Here is an 18,010-nt window from a genome sequence, read left to right on the forward strand (position 1 = left end):
CCTATGTGGAATTAACCTTACTTTTTTTTTTTCATTTTTTGGTGATGAGGCCAATTGTTACGTTAACAGGGAGCTGAAAACACTAAACATACGTTATTCATCGTTACACAACATTTTGTGTCATGTACACAATCACTTGGGACATAATTCGTTGTGTCATTGGAGACTGAGAGAGACTACTTTCAAATGTGCGTAAATTAACGGTAGCCATACTGCACTTTGAAGTCGACATTTCCTTTATGGTTACAAACTTACGAGACAGCGTGTGTAATTCTTATAAGGCATCTTGCCATTCTAACAGTCTCGCTACATTTAATTGTTTTTTTTTTTTTTTTTTTTTTCAAAGAAGTAAAGCCTGTTCTTTTGCGTTTGCACAGATGTGCGATACACAAAAAAGTTAAATCGCGTACCAGGAATGAAAGGTAATAAATGTGATCCCTTCTTGTCTATGAATCTTTGATCCCAGCTTTTTTCTAAAAAAAATATCACTGCAGTTGAGCGGGGACATCCTTCGTTGAGAAAATAGCCTAATGTTTCCCTTGAGACGAGCTTCTGTTCCAAATAGTGTACGACGTTCTCAGCAAAAGAGGGAACTTGAGTTGGTAAATGATAGGTGAAGTTCTTTCTTTTTATATCGGTGCTTTCTGTTGCAGTATAACGTGGAGAACAAACTGTAGAGACCTAGTATCCATACAAGATAGAAAGTTCCTGTAAGGAGAGTGCTACAACCGATCGGATTGTAGCTAGTTTGCTCTCGGACACTTAAACGAATATAAATAGTCTTTCTCGTGTTAATTTCTTCTTCCTCTTTGGGGGGGGGGGGGGGGGGAGAGGCACGATGGCTCAGAGGGAGAGCGCTTACCTCAGATGTGTGGGATCACTGGTTTACTCCCCGTTTGAGTAAGTTTGTGGTGGACAACATCGTGTTCGTGGATTTTCTCGAGGAACTCTCACAGTATCATTCCACCAATTCTTCCATCATTCACTTTCCTTAATGATCCGCCTCCCATAGCCTAAAGGGCATAATTGTGGAACGTTAAACTGTAAGATCTATAAAAACTATCAACTACATCAGATTGGTAACGAATGGCATGTTTTTAAACCACTTAAAAAGTCGTTTCTCTTAAAATTATGCATGAGCATTTATTCTCAGGGATGTCACTTTGTTCAGCTTGGTGTCATCTATCGATTGATATGCCTTATTTTTCGACAGTATTATAGTTAAACAAAAAGTTTGAGAAGTAATCATTTTTGGGGTTGTTATATTTCTTTAGCTATATTGTATATTGTCGTTATCGCTAGTATCATAGAGAAAAACTTGATATGGGTATGTTCCAGTATGTTTCACCGTAATAAGTGTCGTGGATGTCTTAGAGCATCAATTTTTGTTCCCTTAAGAAGAAAAAAGTAATTTTTCTCGAAAACTATGTATGAGGATTTACACTTGACACATTATTTTATTCCTCTCGATGACATGTGGGCCGCGGTGGCTCAGTGGTAGAGCGTTCACCTCTGGTGCATGGAGTCCCTTGTTCGATTCCAGTTCGCGCTAAGTGAACAGTGTGGTGGACAAACACCGTGTGTGTGCGTGTTTCTTCGGGATTCTCCCACTTTCTTCCTTCCACTATTTCATTTCATTTCTCATCATCACAGTCTCCTTTATTCTAACCAACATAAACGTTGGACATAAAACTACAACTCAAATGCAAGATTTCATTTCATTTTTCTGATATCTATAGATTGGCATGTTGTATATGTATCATCTTAAAACATATATGGTAATACTGAAATTGTAGACTTTCTTAATTGTGTAATTTTTAAATAATAATAATGAGTTATGCTGTCACTGAATGTAGAGATGTAAACAACAAAGAAACAAAAATAAAGATGTTACAGGTCATGAAGAACTCTGGCATGTTCTAATTCTACGTCACAGACACTTTATCAGTGCCTAGGTGCATTACGAGACATTACTCCTTAAATAAACGTTTAATGATATAGAAACTTGTGTATATGCGATCAGATGCTGCCTTTATTTTCTAATTAAGTGTGCACTTTTTTTTTTCTTAGTTACTGTTACCGAGTTCCAAGTTGCAGAGAATGAAAAGAAGTAATATTTCAATCAAGGTATTACGTGAAAATATCTAAAAGAAAAAGAAAATTAATACGTGTTAAAATCATGAATAATGGTGATTTAATTAGATTTTTCATACGTTTATTGAGAGTGGAAATGAAATAGCGTTATAGGCGAAACCATATTTGTCAGTTTGAAATCGTAAATCTTAGCCAACCGTGAATTGTAAAAGAAAGGCTATAAAGCTATGTGCATATCAAACTAAGTTCACTTTATTATATTCAGATATAAACATCACCATTTAACGATTTTTCTTTAAATACAACTTGGGAATGAACACTTAGATTTGTCAACAATGCTTCACTAGGTTTCCCAAAAATGTATCGCTACACAATAATGAGCCACAGATTTCTGAGTATGATTTTGCATTTTAAATAAGCAACGAAAAAATAAAATGAAACAACTGACGTGGAAATATTAGTTTAAATGTGTGATATCTATTTTGTACACCTAATAATGAAAGTTGGAAATAATTACAATGGTAGCCGATAGGCCGATGTGTTTCCCCCATCAGTGAATATTCACATATCAATAAATCAAAAACCCATCTGGTCAGTCATAACTTTTCGTAGGTTGTAGGTAACACCAAGATTTTGTTGTTGTTGTTGTTGTTGTTTTTAATAAGAATAATGATTATGAACAATTCAACGTTTTTGTTTCTAGTTTGTTTTTGTAATAATTAGGTACATTTATAATGGTGCTTTATGAGATCTGCTAATAAAGTTACTTCGTGCTCTGATTACTGATAAGTACTTCATCTCGTGGCCCACGCATCAAAGGTTCTTCACGAGAAACATCCACGAGCGTACGTCCTTAAGAAATATTATACTGATGTTACAGAAATATGACCAGCATTAGAAATTGTATGAAACATGTGAATTAACTGGAACCTAGAAGAATGTTATTATAGTCGATCTAAATTTGGATTTTTTTTTTTCGTGACTGAAAAACAGTTAAAGTGCATCGTTAATATACACCCTGTTTCAAAAAGAATATACGTATTTCGAATGCATATTTTATTAAACTTTAAGACATACGAATATGAAATTTTACACACATATTTACGGGTCTCTCAAGTTCAAATTACAGTTCAAAGTTCAAATTACAAATGTTCAATATGTCCTCCATCAGCGACACGAACAATATCACATCGATACTCAAATTCCTCCCATACTCGGGCAAGCATGTTCTGCGTCACTGATGTTATCTCAGTACGGATCCGGTTCTTCAACTCTTCCAAGTTCTGTGGAGTGGTGATACATAAATGTTGTTTTAACGAAACCCCACAGGAAAAAGTCACAGGGTGCAAATCCGGTGACCGTGGAGGCCAGCTGAGAATGCTAAGTCGCCAGCTCCTTGACGACCAATCCAACGGTTCGGTAGAGTTTCCTTCAGATATTCACACACTTGGCGACTCCAATAAGGGGGTGCCCCGTCTTATTAAAAAAATGAAGTTGTCTTCGTACAGCCTCGGAAACAACCAGTTTTGTAACATAGCGAGATACTGCTGACTGTTAACCGTGTTTCCATTAAAGAAGAATGGGCCGTAAACAGATGATCGGTATATCGCACAAAACACATTGACTTTGGGCTAATCTTGTACATGTTCAATGACTGCATGTGGATTCTGTAGGCCCCAAATTCGAACATTTTGTTTGTTTACCTGACCACTAACACGGAAAGTCGCTTGATCACTGAACACGATGCGTTGTACAAAAGTGTTATCATTGCCAATAGCATCCGGAATCTCGTTACAAAATGCCACACGTTTGCGTTTGTCATCAGGACGCAGAGCTTGTAACAGCTGTAGCTTGTACGGCTTCATATCCAACCGACGTCTCAAAACACGCCAAATTGTTATTGTCGACACTTTTAACTTCCGACTGGCACGACGAATTGATTTTGAAGGACTACGTTGGAAAGCAGTTTGAATTCGTGCAACATTTTCTTCAGGAACAGGAGGACGGCCCTTTACATACATATTCTGTATCTACAAATTGTCGATACCATCTGCTAATGTTCCACCCATTCGGAGGATCAATTTGGTACCTCAACCTGAAACGTCTCTGCACTGTAATAACGGAATTGCACTTCGCAAACTCGAGAACACAAAATGATTTCTGCTGCGAAGTAGCTATTTTAAACATATGACGGTTACCAAGCAAAACAGAAGACAACTGACGTCTAGCGGCTATTAATATAAACTAGACTATGTATTCGTTTCTCCAATAGCCGAGCCGAGACGCAGCGATCGATAGTTTGGACAAAATAATTCTTCGTAATACGTATATTCTTTTTGAAACAGGGTGTACATGTGATTAGTAAAGATTATTTTTGGATTTTAACATGTTTATTATTTTTAAAATCACTTTGCTCCTTTCATCCAGTAATGCTAGTTTGAGGAGAAAAAAGGAAAACCAAAGGGAAGCATTGAATAAGTAGGAGGAAAATATTTGTGAATACACACGAAATTCACCTCTCACTAAGACCAGAAGTTTCACGCCCTACAAACACATATATTAAAAAAACAAAAAAAAAAAAAAAAAAAAAAAACTACAGTCTATCCTTTTTCTCTGAACGTATTCCCGTGAATTTGATTTTTTAAAAAAAGCTAAGAATATACATTTTGAATAATTTACTTGTAAAATATTGCATAATCCGGTTCTGGTTCAAAGATTGTACACAAAAGGCGATGGTTGGTGATAGTGCTCTGAACGTGGCACATTCCGAACATGTTGCAAAATATACAGTACTTAATAAAACTGTAATAACCTGAACTTTTCTAATGCGTAGCCCGTCAGATGCTGGAGGCTGGCTATATCTGTCTGGAAGATGGTAGTTGTCGGAGCCAGCTGATGGCCAGACGCAGTCCTACTATGTGCCACACGTGCTCGAAAAAGCTTGAATCCGGAGACCTAGCAAGCTAGAGCAGATGATGTGTACTGGGTATAACATACTGGTGACGGACCCTCACTTTGCGTATGAGAACATGTGATATGCTGCTAAAAGATGGGGTCCCCAGAAAGTATCCGGATAAGGTCGAACGATAGGCATGGCATCACGAATATATCCTCCTCAGACCTGAAGGCGAATTTAGGTAGCTGGAGCTACCGTTGGCTATGGATTCATTGCTCAACAGTGATGCTGAGAAACCTCCCCAAAGAAATTAAGAAACACATCTAGAATTGCCAACCTTGACTTGTACGAGCACGTTTTTCAATCTGGTGTTCTGACATCTCAATAACGTGCTGCCACCTACAAATATTTTGTTGATTTTTTTTAAGTTGTCTACGATTCGTTCAACGTTGGTGAGATGTCATTCGGTCCTGGGGATATTTCTTTGCATAAGTGTTGAGCAATTAGCCAACGGTAGCTCCAACTAACAAAATTCGCCTTCAAGTCTGAGGAGAATATGACGAACATTTTCCCCTCTCTTATCAAATCCCAGAAAGTTAAATGTGGGTCGTATATGGCGAGTGAAAACATGCTAGATTTTCCCGTTCACCAGGAAGTTTACATTGCACACAAAGGCCCGTCACTGTGCCTAAGATAGAAATAATCTCTTCGCTGAATACCATAACACTTCATTCGCCTTGCCATTGCAATCTCTCCCAATAGCACCGAAGACGTTCTTTTGTTCAGCAGGTGCCAGGAACAATCGTGCGAATGGAATGCAAGATGTTAGGTAGATTTTCAAAAGTCAGTTGTTTAGTGTTAAGTAAACCATGGTAGCTCTGATTCAGTGCCAGTTGTTTTGTCAATTAGAGCGGCTTACATGATCCTTCTTTGGAGGAGCACTTTGGTAATCCAATCTCTCACTTCCTCAGTATTAGGCACAATCAGAAATACTTGCATGTATGTTCGCATTGTCTCAGGATTGCAGACACAGAATGTCATCCACACTTAACTACACTTGGCTTGTTCGAAAACATTTATGCTGTCAGCAGCATGTACTCCACAGGCACTACAATCAGCGTGCCGTTTACACGGTGTGCTGGGGCTATCAAACTAAAATCATCCTCCCATCTACAGAATTTCGTTCGGGCTATGTATTGTACGTTCAGTGATCCAAAATGGTTTTCCAATAATGTTTGAGTTTCATATCGCAAACATTAAAATAATAATAATAAGTTTCGAATATGAACGAGATTGTATGGGCGAAGAAGTAAGAAAGTTGTACTATTTTGATTTGGAAGGGCACGAAGATGCAGTTAACCTTTGTCGAGTGAAATAAGTGAAACTTTTCAGAAAAAAGGAAGGTAATGTATGTATTTGTTGATTTAAAAATTCACTCACTCACTCTATGGCCTAGGCCTATGGAACCCGGAGGTTCAATGCCGCGTTCACAAAAGCTCTCCATCTATTTCTGTCGCTAGCCAACTGGATCCAGTTTCTACTTTGTATTTGTTGATTTAGGAAAAGTTTTTAACAGCTTGAACTAGATAATCTGAAAGATACTTGGGATGAAACGAAGGATCAGATCAGGATGAAACTTACATATAAACGAACCATTAATAGTTGGAATATAAGAAATGATATAGGATAGTGAAGTTGGAAGAAATGTTCGACAAACATTTTGCGTTTCGGCGATATTTACTGTGTAGAAGAGTAGCAAATATGATTTTGATTAGGAAAGTGGTTAATTTGATATAAACTAAAAGAACTAGCATATATGCTCTCCAGATGATGTGGATATTATTGAGGAACTTGAATCGAAAATTAACGTAATATCACAAAAGAAAGCCGTGGAAATAATTTGTGACAAAAATAAATGTGAAATCAATGGTGGCTGGGAGGTCTGACAATTTTAGAGGTTTGAAAAGGGAAAGTAGAATAGGAGACTAGTTTTTAAAACGTAGGTAGTATTCTTAACGAAGATATGAAATACAGAAAATAAACAGAAGGAGTATAAGCAATAGTGAAATATATATAAGATGATAATGGTGATGATGATAAACATACTATGTGAATTACTGCATGAAGTCGCATGCATATTATTGCATTGTTCGGAGCTGAAATATAGAGATTATGAAAAGACGACAAATTATTGTACTCGAGTTCTCGGAAATCAGTATGTGAAAGAGAATTAAAAAAAAAAAAAAATGGAACCATAAACAAATGAGGGGCATTTAGAGGTAAAAGAATATAATGTAAAATTATTTAAAAGATGTTCCTGATGATCATAGTATATGGAAACTTCTAAATATATAGCAAGTTACCTACCAGTGATTGAAGAAAATTATGATTAATTGTACTCGTAGAGGTAGAAACTGTATCCTGGAGGGTACGGTGGCTCGGTGCTAGATCAGTTACTTTTGGTGCGTGGAGTCTCTGATTCGATCCCCGGCTAAGTAAGTTTGTGGTAGACAGCATCATGTCCGTAAGTTTTCTTGGGGTACTCCCGTTTCCTCCCACTTTCTCATTCCAACAATTCTTCCATCATCATGCACTTGCCTTAATCATCCGTCTCCCTTAGCGTAAAGAGCATATTCGTGCGACGTTAAACTGAAAGATAATTACCAGCTCTTAATTCAAAAGGTTCCCATTTACACCAGGACTTCAATGTAAATTTAGTTGGAGTCTACAGGCATTCTTTGTTCTAGTCGCCTTCCTCAATTTTTACGTCCCAGAAACAACCATGGTTTGGAAGTCCACCGTAATTTCACACTGCGAAACAAAACTCACGTGTTTCCAAGTATATAGCTTTGCGCAGTATGTGGAGACAAGTGATAAAACATGTCAAAATACGTGGTTTCGGACAAATCGCAAAAATATATTCATTATTTTTACTTACAGTTTAAGTATTCTCTCTCGGATTGTATGAATAAACAGTTAAGTGAATATACGTTAAACATCATTACCACAGTCTTCAAGTACGATGTAGGTTGAAATGACAGGAAAATTATATCAAATTTTCATTTCTACATTGTTTCGGTTTAAGAAAACATAAACGTACAATAAGCCACATTCATCTTCCTTTCTTGTACATTCTATAATTATTAATGTCTGTATAATTTTGAAATGGGACTAATCTTAATAAGACGCTAATGGACGACATGTGGAATAACTCATGCCAAGTTATTAGTGGCAGGAGTTTAAGAAACTACTACTTTTTTTTTTAATTGATAGTGACAGTAATTTCCCCGTTCTTTCCAAAACTGCAAAACAAAATTTTGTGATCAGTATAGAGTTTCTTTTGTAGGATTTTTTTTTTTTAATTAAGCATACATGTAACAGGCAGGTACTTCGTTCAGCTTGTTCTTTTAAAGTTAGCTCAGAAATGTTTCCTTTGCTGTATGAATAGCAGTAGCTGATTTCACAATAGATTGAAGAGAAACTTCCAGAAAGAATATTCTTATTATGTAACCGTTAACCTACGTTTTTATGCAAAGCATGTGTTTGCCTTTGACTCACAGAATGTCCTTCTCCCACCCTCCAAGAACACCTGTTCTGTTTATCACCAGAAAAAGGAGCATCAAATGTAGAGTTCATTTTGTTCTCATCGCACTTGTTCCTTTTGAAAATTTTCCTCTGTATTACAGTGTTTTGTACTTTCGGAATGTTTCAGTTTGCTGCTTAATGATAGTTCGTTGTGAGAAGGTCACACAAACGTTACACAGTTGTTAAAAGAAATATGCATACTTGTGTCATTAGCAACATGAATAAATTAAATATTTCATTATAATTAGGTCAACTCATCTGTAGGCTTTATATATATATATATATATATATATATATATATATATATATATATATATATATATATATATATAGGGTGTTGCAAAACAACACTGACAACGTTTGGGAGGTGATTCCTGACACCAAGATAAGACAAAAAGTATCGACCAACCTGGATGCACAAGTGCTTCCTTTCGGAGTTATAGGCTTCCGAAAACATGAAAAAAATGAACTTTAAAGGTCTATAGCCCCAAAAGTATGGGACCTAACGTAGTCGGGCCAAGACTTCACTTAGGAACTAATATATGCGCTATCCAAAAATATTTGTTTCAAAATCCTAAGGTACTCATGCAACAATTTTATAGAGGGAGTTTGGTTACGGGTATATAATTTGAAGTACTCACCAACTACCTCTATAGAAATAGTTGCGGAAGAAGCGCAGGATTCTGAAACATGGATATTCTTACTGTACTTCTATGTAGGACCTGGCTTCTTAACACCACAAGAAGCCAAAACTCCTTATAGTGGAGTAATATTTCATTAAGATGGGCAGTGAATATCTATGTAATCAAGCTATATTTACCGTGTTTACTCGCGTAATAGTCGCATTTTTTGTACAAATTTTTTAATGCGAAAATTCAACTGCGACTATTATGCGAGGAAAGCTGACATTCAGCTTCCGCTGTTTCTGAACTTTCCCATTTTTGTCCGAGCTAAAACACACAAGAAATAATTTTCCAAAACCGAAGATTGGAAAATTCACGTATGGCCAGGCCACGCTTCCTTCCAACTACCCTAATAATGAGCGTTAATGAACTGAAAGTGAAAGTCGCGTACTAGCAACGAAGGTGGTTTATATCGCTTTGGCGCCACAGGCTACCTGCCAGCCAGGAAGTGATTTTTGGAATCACAACCAGATGTTTGAAACCATCTAAGCAATACAGTGGAATGCCAGAGCAGACGAGGTGGTTGTAAACAGTGTCATACTGTGATGAGTCATACTTACGGGAAGCGCGCAGAATGCAGGGTGTGTAAGTAGGTTGCCTGATCTCCGTTGACACATGGGTCACGATGTTACATGTCAGTAAACACGAAAAGTTCTTTGCTCGGACTCTAGCAAGATAAGCAATTTTGAAGAAAGCCTCGTTCACAAAAGTCCCGTAGACAGCGACATTTATGCGAGGAAATTTGGGGGGGATGTTTTTACTTCAAACTTAAGGTATGACTATTATGTGAGGGCGACGTGGTATCAAAAAGTTTCGAGACGAGTTGGATGGTGTTATGCAACAACCATTCAACCCTCAACGAGTCAATTGAGGAGAAATCGCAGTTACAGTTTTCTCGATTCCATAAGATATTCCCGTATGTGGATTAACTTTTCTCTTCATAGATGGCAGACCGATCGCAAACGCGTTACCAGAATTTTTTAGTATGTTCCTTACATGGTCGAACCGTCCAGCAGAGTTAACTCATTTTTTAAAATTTTGTGGGTTGACTGGTTGTTGCATAACACCTCCCAGTTCTGTTTACAAAAAAGTATTTTCTTTATCTACGTTTATACACTATTGCCTTCCAAATAGTCACCTAGTACAGCAATACATTAATCTCAGCACATCTAACTCTGCTGAAATGCATTCTAGAAGTCTTCTTTTTAGTGTTCGAAGTGGGGAAAAAAGCAGAGGCGGTATGTTTTATTACGATTTTAATCGAGATACCGGCTATCTAAATGTTGAAATACAGTGAAGGTATGTTGCGTAAAAGATCGCATTTCTATTTACGTAATGACGGAAAACCACTGGAAAGCTTCTCTTTAGTTACGGGAGGGAGCATTGAGAGACTTTGATTCCTCGCCAACAACTTTCTGAAAAAGAAAATTAAAAATATCCCCGTATGTTATACACAAAAATGCTCTAAAACCTAGTTTTTATATTAACAATTTCCTGGAGGCGTATGAAGAGCATGCTCTGTCGGAAACAACGTGTAGATAGTGGTTTCAACGATTCAAAAACGATTTTGACTTGAACGACGAAGTGCGTCCCAGTCTGCCGAAAAAAAAAGTTTGAAGATTGGGACTTTGAGGCACTATTAGAAGAAGATTCATATCAATCGCTTAAACAGTTCTCAAACTCTAAATGTTGATGAATCAACCGTTAGTAAGCGTTTAAAATCCATCGGAATGATCCAGAAAGTGGGAAACTGGGTGCCACATGAATTGACGGAAATACATATTGCGAAACGTTTAACCATTTGTGAACTGCTGCTAAAAAGACATAAACGGAAGTCGTTTTTGCATCGCATTGTAACTTACAATGAAAAATGGATTCGTTACGACAATCCCAAGCGCAGAAAATCATGGGTGAGGCCCGGAGAACCATCAACATCAACGCCAAAACCGGACATTCATGGAATGAAAAATCATGCTGTGCATTTGGTGGGATAAAGTCGGTGTGGTTTATTATGAACTGTTTCCACCGGGTCAAACGATGAATGCTGATCGTTACCGAATACAATTACTGCATCTGAATCAAGCACTTCAAGAAAAACGACCGGAGTATGACCAGAGACGACAAAGTGATTCTGCTCCATTACAATGCCTGACCACATGTTGCAAATGTAGTGAAAGAAACTTTAGGGGGGTTGCGATAGGATGTTTTACCCCTCCCGCTATATTCACCAGACGTCGCCCCTTCCGACTACCATTTATTTCGATTCATGCAGCACGACCTTTCTCACCAACACTTCAGAACTGTCGAAGATATCCAAAATTGGCTCGATGGATAGATTGCCTCACAGGAATCCGCAGTTTCCTATCGCGTAATACATATCCGAAAAGTGGAAAAAGGTTGTAGCTGCCGAGGGACAGTACTTTCAGTAGAAGATTTGTTCTGTTCTTGTGAAATGACAATTTATTATTGGTATATATATATATATATATATATATATATATATATATATATATATATATATATAAAATACAGCGGGAATTAATTCAAGCACCCAATAATTATGGCAGTCTAGTTTGATTAAAATTTAGCACGCTTTCACAGGCTGAGGCACAGTAAGAGAAAATATAAGAAACGCAAATTCTCGAATTTACGTGCCTCTATGCCTCTATGTGGCATTTTACGGAACCACTTCAAATAAAATTTCATGGATATGGTCAGTCGCTAAACCAAAACATTTACATAAAATGAATAAAATACTAAAACTTATTTTGTACTCATTGTATTTTATTTTTTTAACAACTCAGAAAATAATATTAGCTTCTTTGATTCATCCAGTATAAAAGCTGCTACAAAGATAATCAAGAGTATAAAACTACATTACGCTTTTTATTTCATACCGTGGTTCAACAAAGTGAACTCATAAAATCACCAATTCGATACACTATTGTTCAACTGATGAACTTGTTCAAGTGGCAAGTTTTCCGTTGCGAACCTTGACGAATTCATTTTATTCCGAAAGTTACGAGTACTTCACAAACAAGCAGATTCCACGTCGAAATCTGTCTTACTCTTTCTTCTCATACGGCAAGTCCGCTACTATAGCTCAGTTCTCAAGAGAATAAGAACTATATAGTCAATATGTATACACGGTGGCCCACATATCTAGAAACAACCTTGTAATTTCTAAATCGATTGAAAACGCGGACATTTTAGAGGTAAATATCGACAGGGGAAAACTGTTTCTCACATTTCAAAATATCACTAATTAACAGTTTTGCCAATCCAACATAAACTTGTTTCTTTTTATAGAATCACTATGTCCAATTATTACGAATTTCAAATCTATATGTTATGCAATTATTTTTCAGTCTTACGAACTAAGGTCGCTACAGTATCACAAACAAGGATTAGGAATTAGATTTCTGGGCTGTCGGCATCTAAGGCCATTTAGACCGTCATGTATATGAGGGATGACGTCCTTGGGCGAGTACACTATCCGATGAAAGGGAAGGAAGAAAGGATGGGAGAAGGAAGTGACCTGGGACCATTATTTAGGTACTATCCCGGCGTTTACCTAGTATGAATGAGGGGAAACCCAGGAAAACCTCACTCAAGATGGCTGGCCTGAAAAAGCTGTTAAACTTTTTCTACCTAGTGTCCCCACCGGGAATCAAACCCGGGACAGTATCAATGCAAGCGAGACATACGGGTAATGCACATGTACGGTATCTTAGTGTCGAATACTATGATTATGATATGACCTATTTCGAATTAATAGGAACAAAGTTACAAGGGATTAAAAATTTGACATATCTAAAAGGCTTTAGTTCGAAAAATTGCGTGAATATCAGACCATATCAATTATAAACATCCAATTAGAGGATACGAAACTACATTTCTTCCAGATAGAATACTTGAGTCGATTCAAAGAGCAGAGTCAGTCACAGCTAAATGTTACCTATATTCAAAGGTCTTGCGTTTTGAAGCTTTATCTATTAAATAAAAGAAACTATTAAGTTTTCCGAAATATCAAAAATTAAAATTCAAATTACTGGACCATCAGGAATATGGAGGTAAGTTTAATTTAAATAAACGCTCCTTACGTTCTGTAAGTAATTAGAAACATACAATAAACAGACAAAACTGAAAGCAAGTACCTCTCTTATCTATATTAAAAATTTATTATCGATATTGGCCGATAAAAAGTAGAAAGAAGTAATTGAAAAAGCACTTAACAGAAAAAAAAAATCAACAATTCCGCAACAAGAAAAATACTATCTACCAACAAATTTATTCACTTTGCAGAGCAAATTTTTAATGACTTATTGTTTGTTTATTTCAGTGTTTCCCAACCCGCTTTGACTACAGCTCACTTTACTGAACAACACTTATCGCGACAAACTTGCTTTTTCATGAATAATATGAATAAGTGTAAGTCCGTATGTTTCTATAAAGTAGTAAATCTATGTCGTACTGAGTAGTGTTGCTGTTGTTAAGAGGTGCTTGCTGATACATTCGGTCTGAAAGTTAATTTTAACTAGTTTTTAAATGCTTCCTGTCTTTAAAATTTCAAAACAGCGCCTACGGACTGTGCAACACAGCAGTGTTCTTTAAATAATACTTCAATGAAACAAAATGCTATAATTTAAAGAAATTAGCGCAAATATAATAATAATAATAATAATAATCCGGTAGCAACGTTATTTCCTCAATTCCTTGAACTATTAATGTAGCTTGCTTTACACCGTACGACAGAGAAGTAGGAATATAGATTGGGCAGTGAGGGTGTAACAATATGGAACCGAAAAACACAAAAAGCTAAAGACTTTCATGATCAGTGTAAATATTAATTTTCATATCCTTGAAAATGTTAAGTTCTAACACGTAAATGTAGAATTTTACTAAACGTAGAGAACAGAAATAATTTTGCTAAACAAAATTCTAAGAAGAACGCTGTTATTTGGATTTTTCATTCAGTCATTCGTTGTAGATACAAAAATGTCTAAATGAATAATTCATACAACGTTGAATATTCCTTTCTTAGAAGATATCTGTTTCGCCTATTTAAGATACAATAATGATATAAATTGCCAGTAGAGCTGTGAGTGAAGTAGGAATAGGCCAAACAGTAACACACTAGCTCTTGCAAAGGAAAAAATAAATGAAATAAAAATTTTAAAAAAGCGAAAAATGTCCATAACTCGTGGAAAACGCTATCTACCATCCATTTAGAAAACAAGTGGAATCAACACGGCAAAGATTTTGTAGCGCGTACAACTTGTTCTAGTTTGTGCGAGAATTTTTTCCCGAAAAAAAAGAAAAAAAACATTGCTAAGCGAAACTGACAGCTATCTTGAAGATTATAAAAAAATGTTTTGTCATTATTGATAAGCCATATCTATTAAATAAATCAATTTCGTTCAGTTCATGCATTTGCATACTTTATACACTTCTAGAAACATTATCCTTCGCTCCTGTCATTTTCTTTCCATTCTTTATTCTTAATAAACTGCAAATACCTTTTACGTACATTGATATTGAAAGGATGTGAGAGTATACTTTATTTAATATAGAAAAAAGAACATTCACTTTACATTCTTTAAACGTTTTTCAATATACGAGGAGGTATCAAAAAGGTTGTGCAATCACCTAGAAGATAATGGACTAAGAACCCCATCGGACGTGAATTTTAAAGTTAGGTACTTGTATGTTAACCATGTAAATTCTGGACTCGTTAGAACAACTTTCTTTCTTTCTTTTTCGGATAAAGCACTGCAGGGGTGGTGATTGATAAGCTTGAGGCACGGAGCCTCATTAAGTTCCTCCATCTTCATGGAAAATTAGCAAAGCAGATCCAGGAAGAAGTTTATGGGGATGAAAGCCCACCCTATGAGATGGTATCCAAGTGGAAACGACAATGCAAACTGCACACACAACCACTGCGGATGCCTCTAGATCTGGAAGACAATTCTTCACTAATGATGCCGCTTTGACGGAGAAAGTTGAGATCATTACGGAAGACAGACAGGAGGATAACCACTGAAAGTGTTGCGTGCAATAGGTATGTGTTATAAGTCGGCCTGGAATATCATTCACTACCAGCTGAATCTTCAGAAGGACTTAAGCACGGTGGGTGCTACGACTGCTCATACCTTTCCAGAAGAAAAATTGCGAGGACGCTACAAGAGAAATGTTGAATCGCTGAGGTGGATAAAGAGGACATTTTTGGTAGACTAATGGCATTGGATGAATGTTGGATTTATCTTAATGGTCCAGAAACAAAGGAAATGAGCAAACAATGGAAACATCCCTCCTCCTCCCCTAAAAACGCACAAGTGCAAAAGCCTTTCCATTTTCTTGCACTGTGAAGGGGTCATCATCACAAATCACCTACCACAGAGGCAAACTATTACTAGTACCTATTATTTCCATGTAAGTAACGAGAGGAACTGAAGATGAAACGTCATGGATTGGTCACAGAAAGGGTGCTGCTGTTGGCAGACAATGCACCAGTTCATTCCACAAATGCACCCATGAAGAAGGCAATGGAATTAGGATATGAAATATTGCCCACCCCCACACTCACCAGACCTAGCACCACCAAGTGACTTCTTTCTCTTCCCAGAAATGGCGCATCCAGTCAGAAGACGCCCTAGTATTCTGTGCTTGCAACACAGATAGAATCGTCCGAGTAAAAGGGTGAAATGGCTGCTCTAATACAAAATGCCGCCAAATGTGAAGTTAAATCTGGCGTATGATTTCTGAGCGCCCCGACATAATGCAGCTGACATCCATCGAAAATTGTATGTCATTTACGGACCGACAGTGATGAGTGAGAGAAGGCCAGGCAGTGGTGCAGAGAGTTTCGGGAAGAGCGTTTTAATGTTCATGCCTATGAACGTAGCGGAAGGCCTAGTGTTAAGACTGGTGGAATGCGTTAACAAGAAAGTGCGATCCAATTACCAGTTCACAATAACTGAACTCGCCAAGGAGTTTCCAGAAGTTATTGCAAAAACAATGCATTGAGTTGTGACTGATAAGCTGGGTTATTACAAACTGTGTGCTAGATGGGTGCCAACCATGTTGATAGACACAAAGAACAAAGAATGACAGCTGCACGTGATTTATTGGCCCATTGAGGGAAGGATGGGATAACCTCTTTTCTAACATAATGATGGGGGATGAAACATGGATATGGTACACCACTGGGGAATCGAAGCAGTTGTCAATGCGATGGCAGCACTGTAGTTCCCTAAAGCGAAGAAATTCAAACGAACCATCAGTTCACAAAATCATGCCAATCATGTTTTGAAATCGAAATGACATGTTTCTTGTGAAATTCTTGGGAAGGAGGACGTACAATTAAACCAGTCGTGTAATGTCAAAAACACTGAATAACCTGCGACGTGCCATCCAAAATCGGCGGAAAGAAATACTAGGCTCTGGAATTTTCTGATCCATGGTAACGTCCGCCCACGCACAGCTGCTTGTACTGTTGAGACAATTCAAAGATTTCGATGGAAACTATTGGCATCCCCCTTACAGCTCCGACCTTGTCCCCAGCGATTCTTTTCCTTTATCTGAAAAAGTCCCTTGCATCGAAGCGTTTCAATGACAGTGAAATGTTCAAGGTATCAGTTCTAAACTGACTACACTCTCAGGCGGCAGAATTTTGTACAAAGGGTATCAGGGGTCTTGTGCCACACTCCCAGAAAAGTACGAAGATTCGTGGTGACTGCGTCGAAAAATAGCTAGGGTGTGTGCTTATTTAGCAATCACAATAAATCTCTTCTATCATTTTCTTTTTTTCAAATAGTCTTTTATGTGCCTCTTATTAAAGTAATTGATACCGTATTAAAACTTCGTAAGCGTAAGAGGTTTTAAGGATAAATAACCACCAGAACAAAATTGTTTTGTTGGATTTTCTTCCTTTGTTTTCAAAACCTCTATAATAAACATGAAATGCTAATGTAATTTTATGTAAATTCGTTTGATGTGGCTTATCTTTACTCAGAGTTCTTTTATATATATATCTATTTCACTTTTGTGTTCTGAATAAAGACGCTCATGTTTAAAAAAATAGTGATTTGCTCAGAAATTGACAGATACACTAGTAGAAATTTGACAATCTTCTGCATTTGAAGCGACTCAGCAAGTTTGTATATTTTCCTTTAATTGGATAGTAGTGTATGCATATAGTTTATTCAGTTTTATTTAGCATAATTGACTTGTAATGGAAGCGATTGTATTTAATGTTTAGTTAAAATTTTATTGATAGCGTATAAAGGTTTATAAAATTATAAAGGAAGTATTTACAATTATTATGTTAGAAATTAGTTTAAAAATCGTATTATAGATCAAACAAGTTGTACATTTGTGATCCGTGAATGTAGATAGAAGTGTTCAGACATGGATGCGGTACGAATGAGATTTTATATCGTCATATACGTCTACTTTTGGGTTTATACAGAAGTTGAGACGGAAAGCTGTCTGTCGAGATTACATCTATTACTACGTATGTTTGCTCAATGTTTGAGCGATTTTTAGGAGGAAGTAAGAGTATATGCCAAGTTTTTTTCCTTCTTTTTCTCGTATCAGTTCACTTTCAGTGAATCTTGTCAAGGTCGGTTGGAAGAAGAAACATTTTGGCGCATTTAGTAATGGGTGCCAGAGAATGCGTTCCGGCGCGTGGGTCTTCCTTCGTGTTAACTAGCCAACGTGAGAAGTCGAGTGAACGGCCTGAAACAGTCAC

This window comes from Thermobia domestica, unplaced genomic scaffold (genome assembly GCF_964235325.1).
Source record: "Thermobia domestica unplaced genomic scaffold, izTheDome1.hap1.1 HAP1_SCAFFOLD_225, whole genome shotgun sequence".
In the NCBI taxonomy this organism is placed as follows: Eukaryota; Metazoa; Arthropoda; class Insecta; order Zygentoma; family Lepismatidae; genus Thermobia; species Thermobia domestica.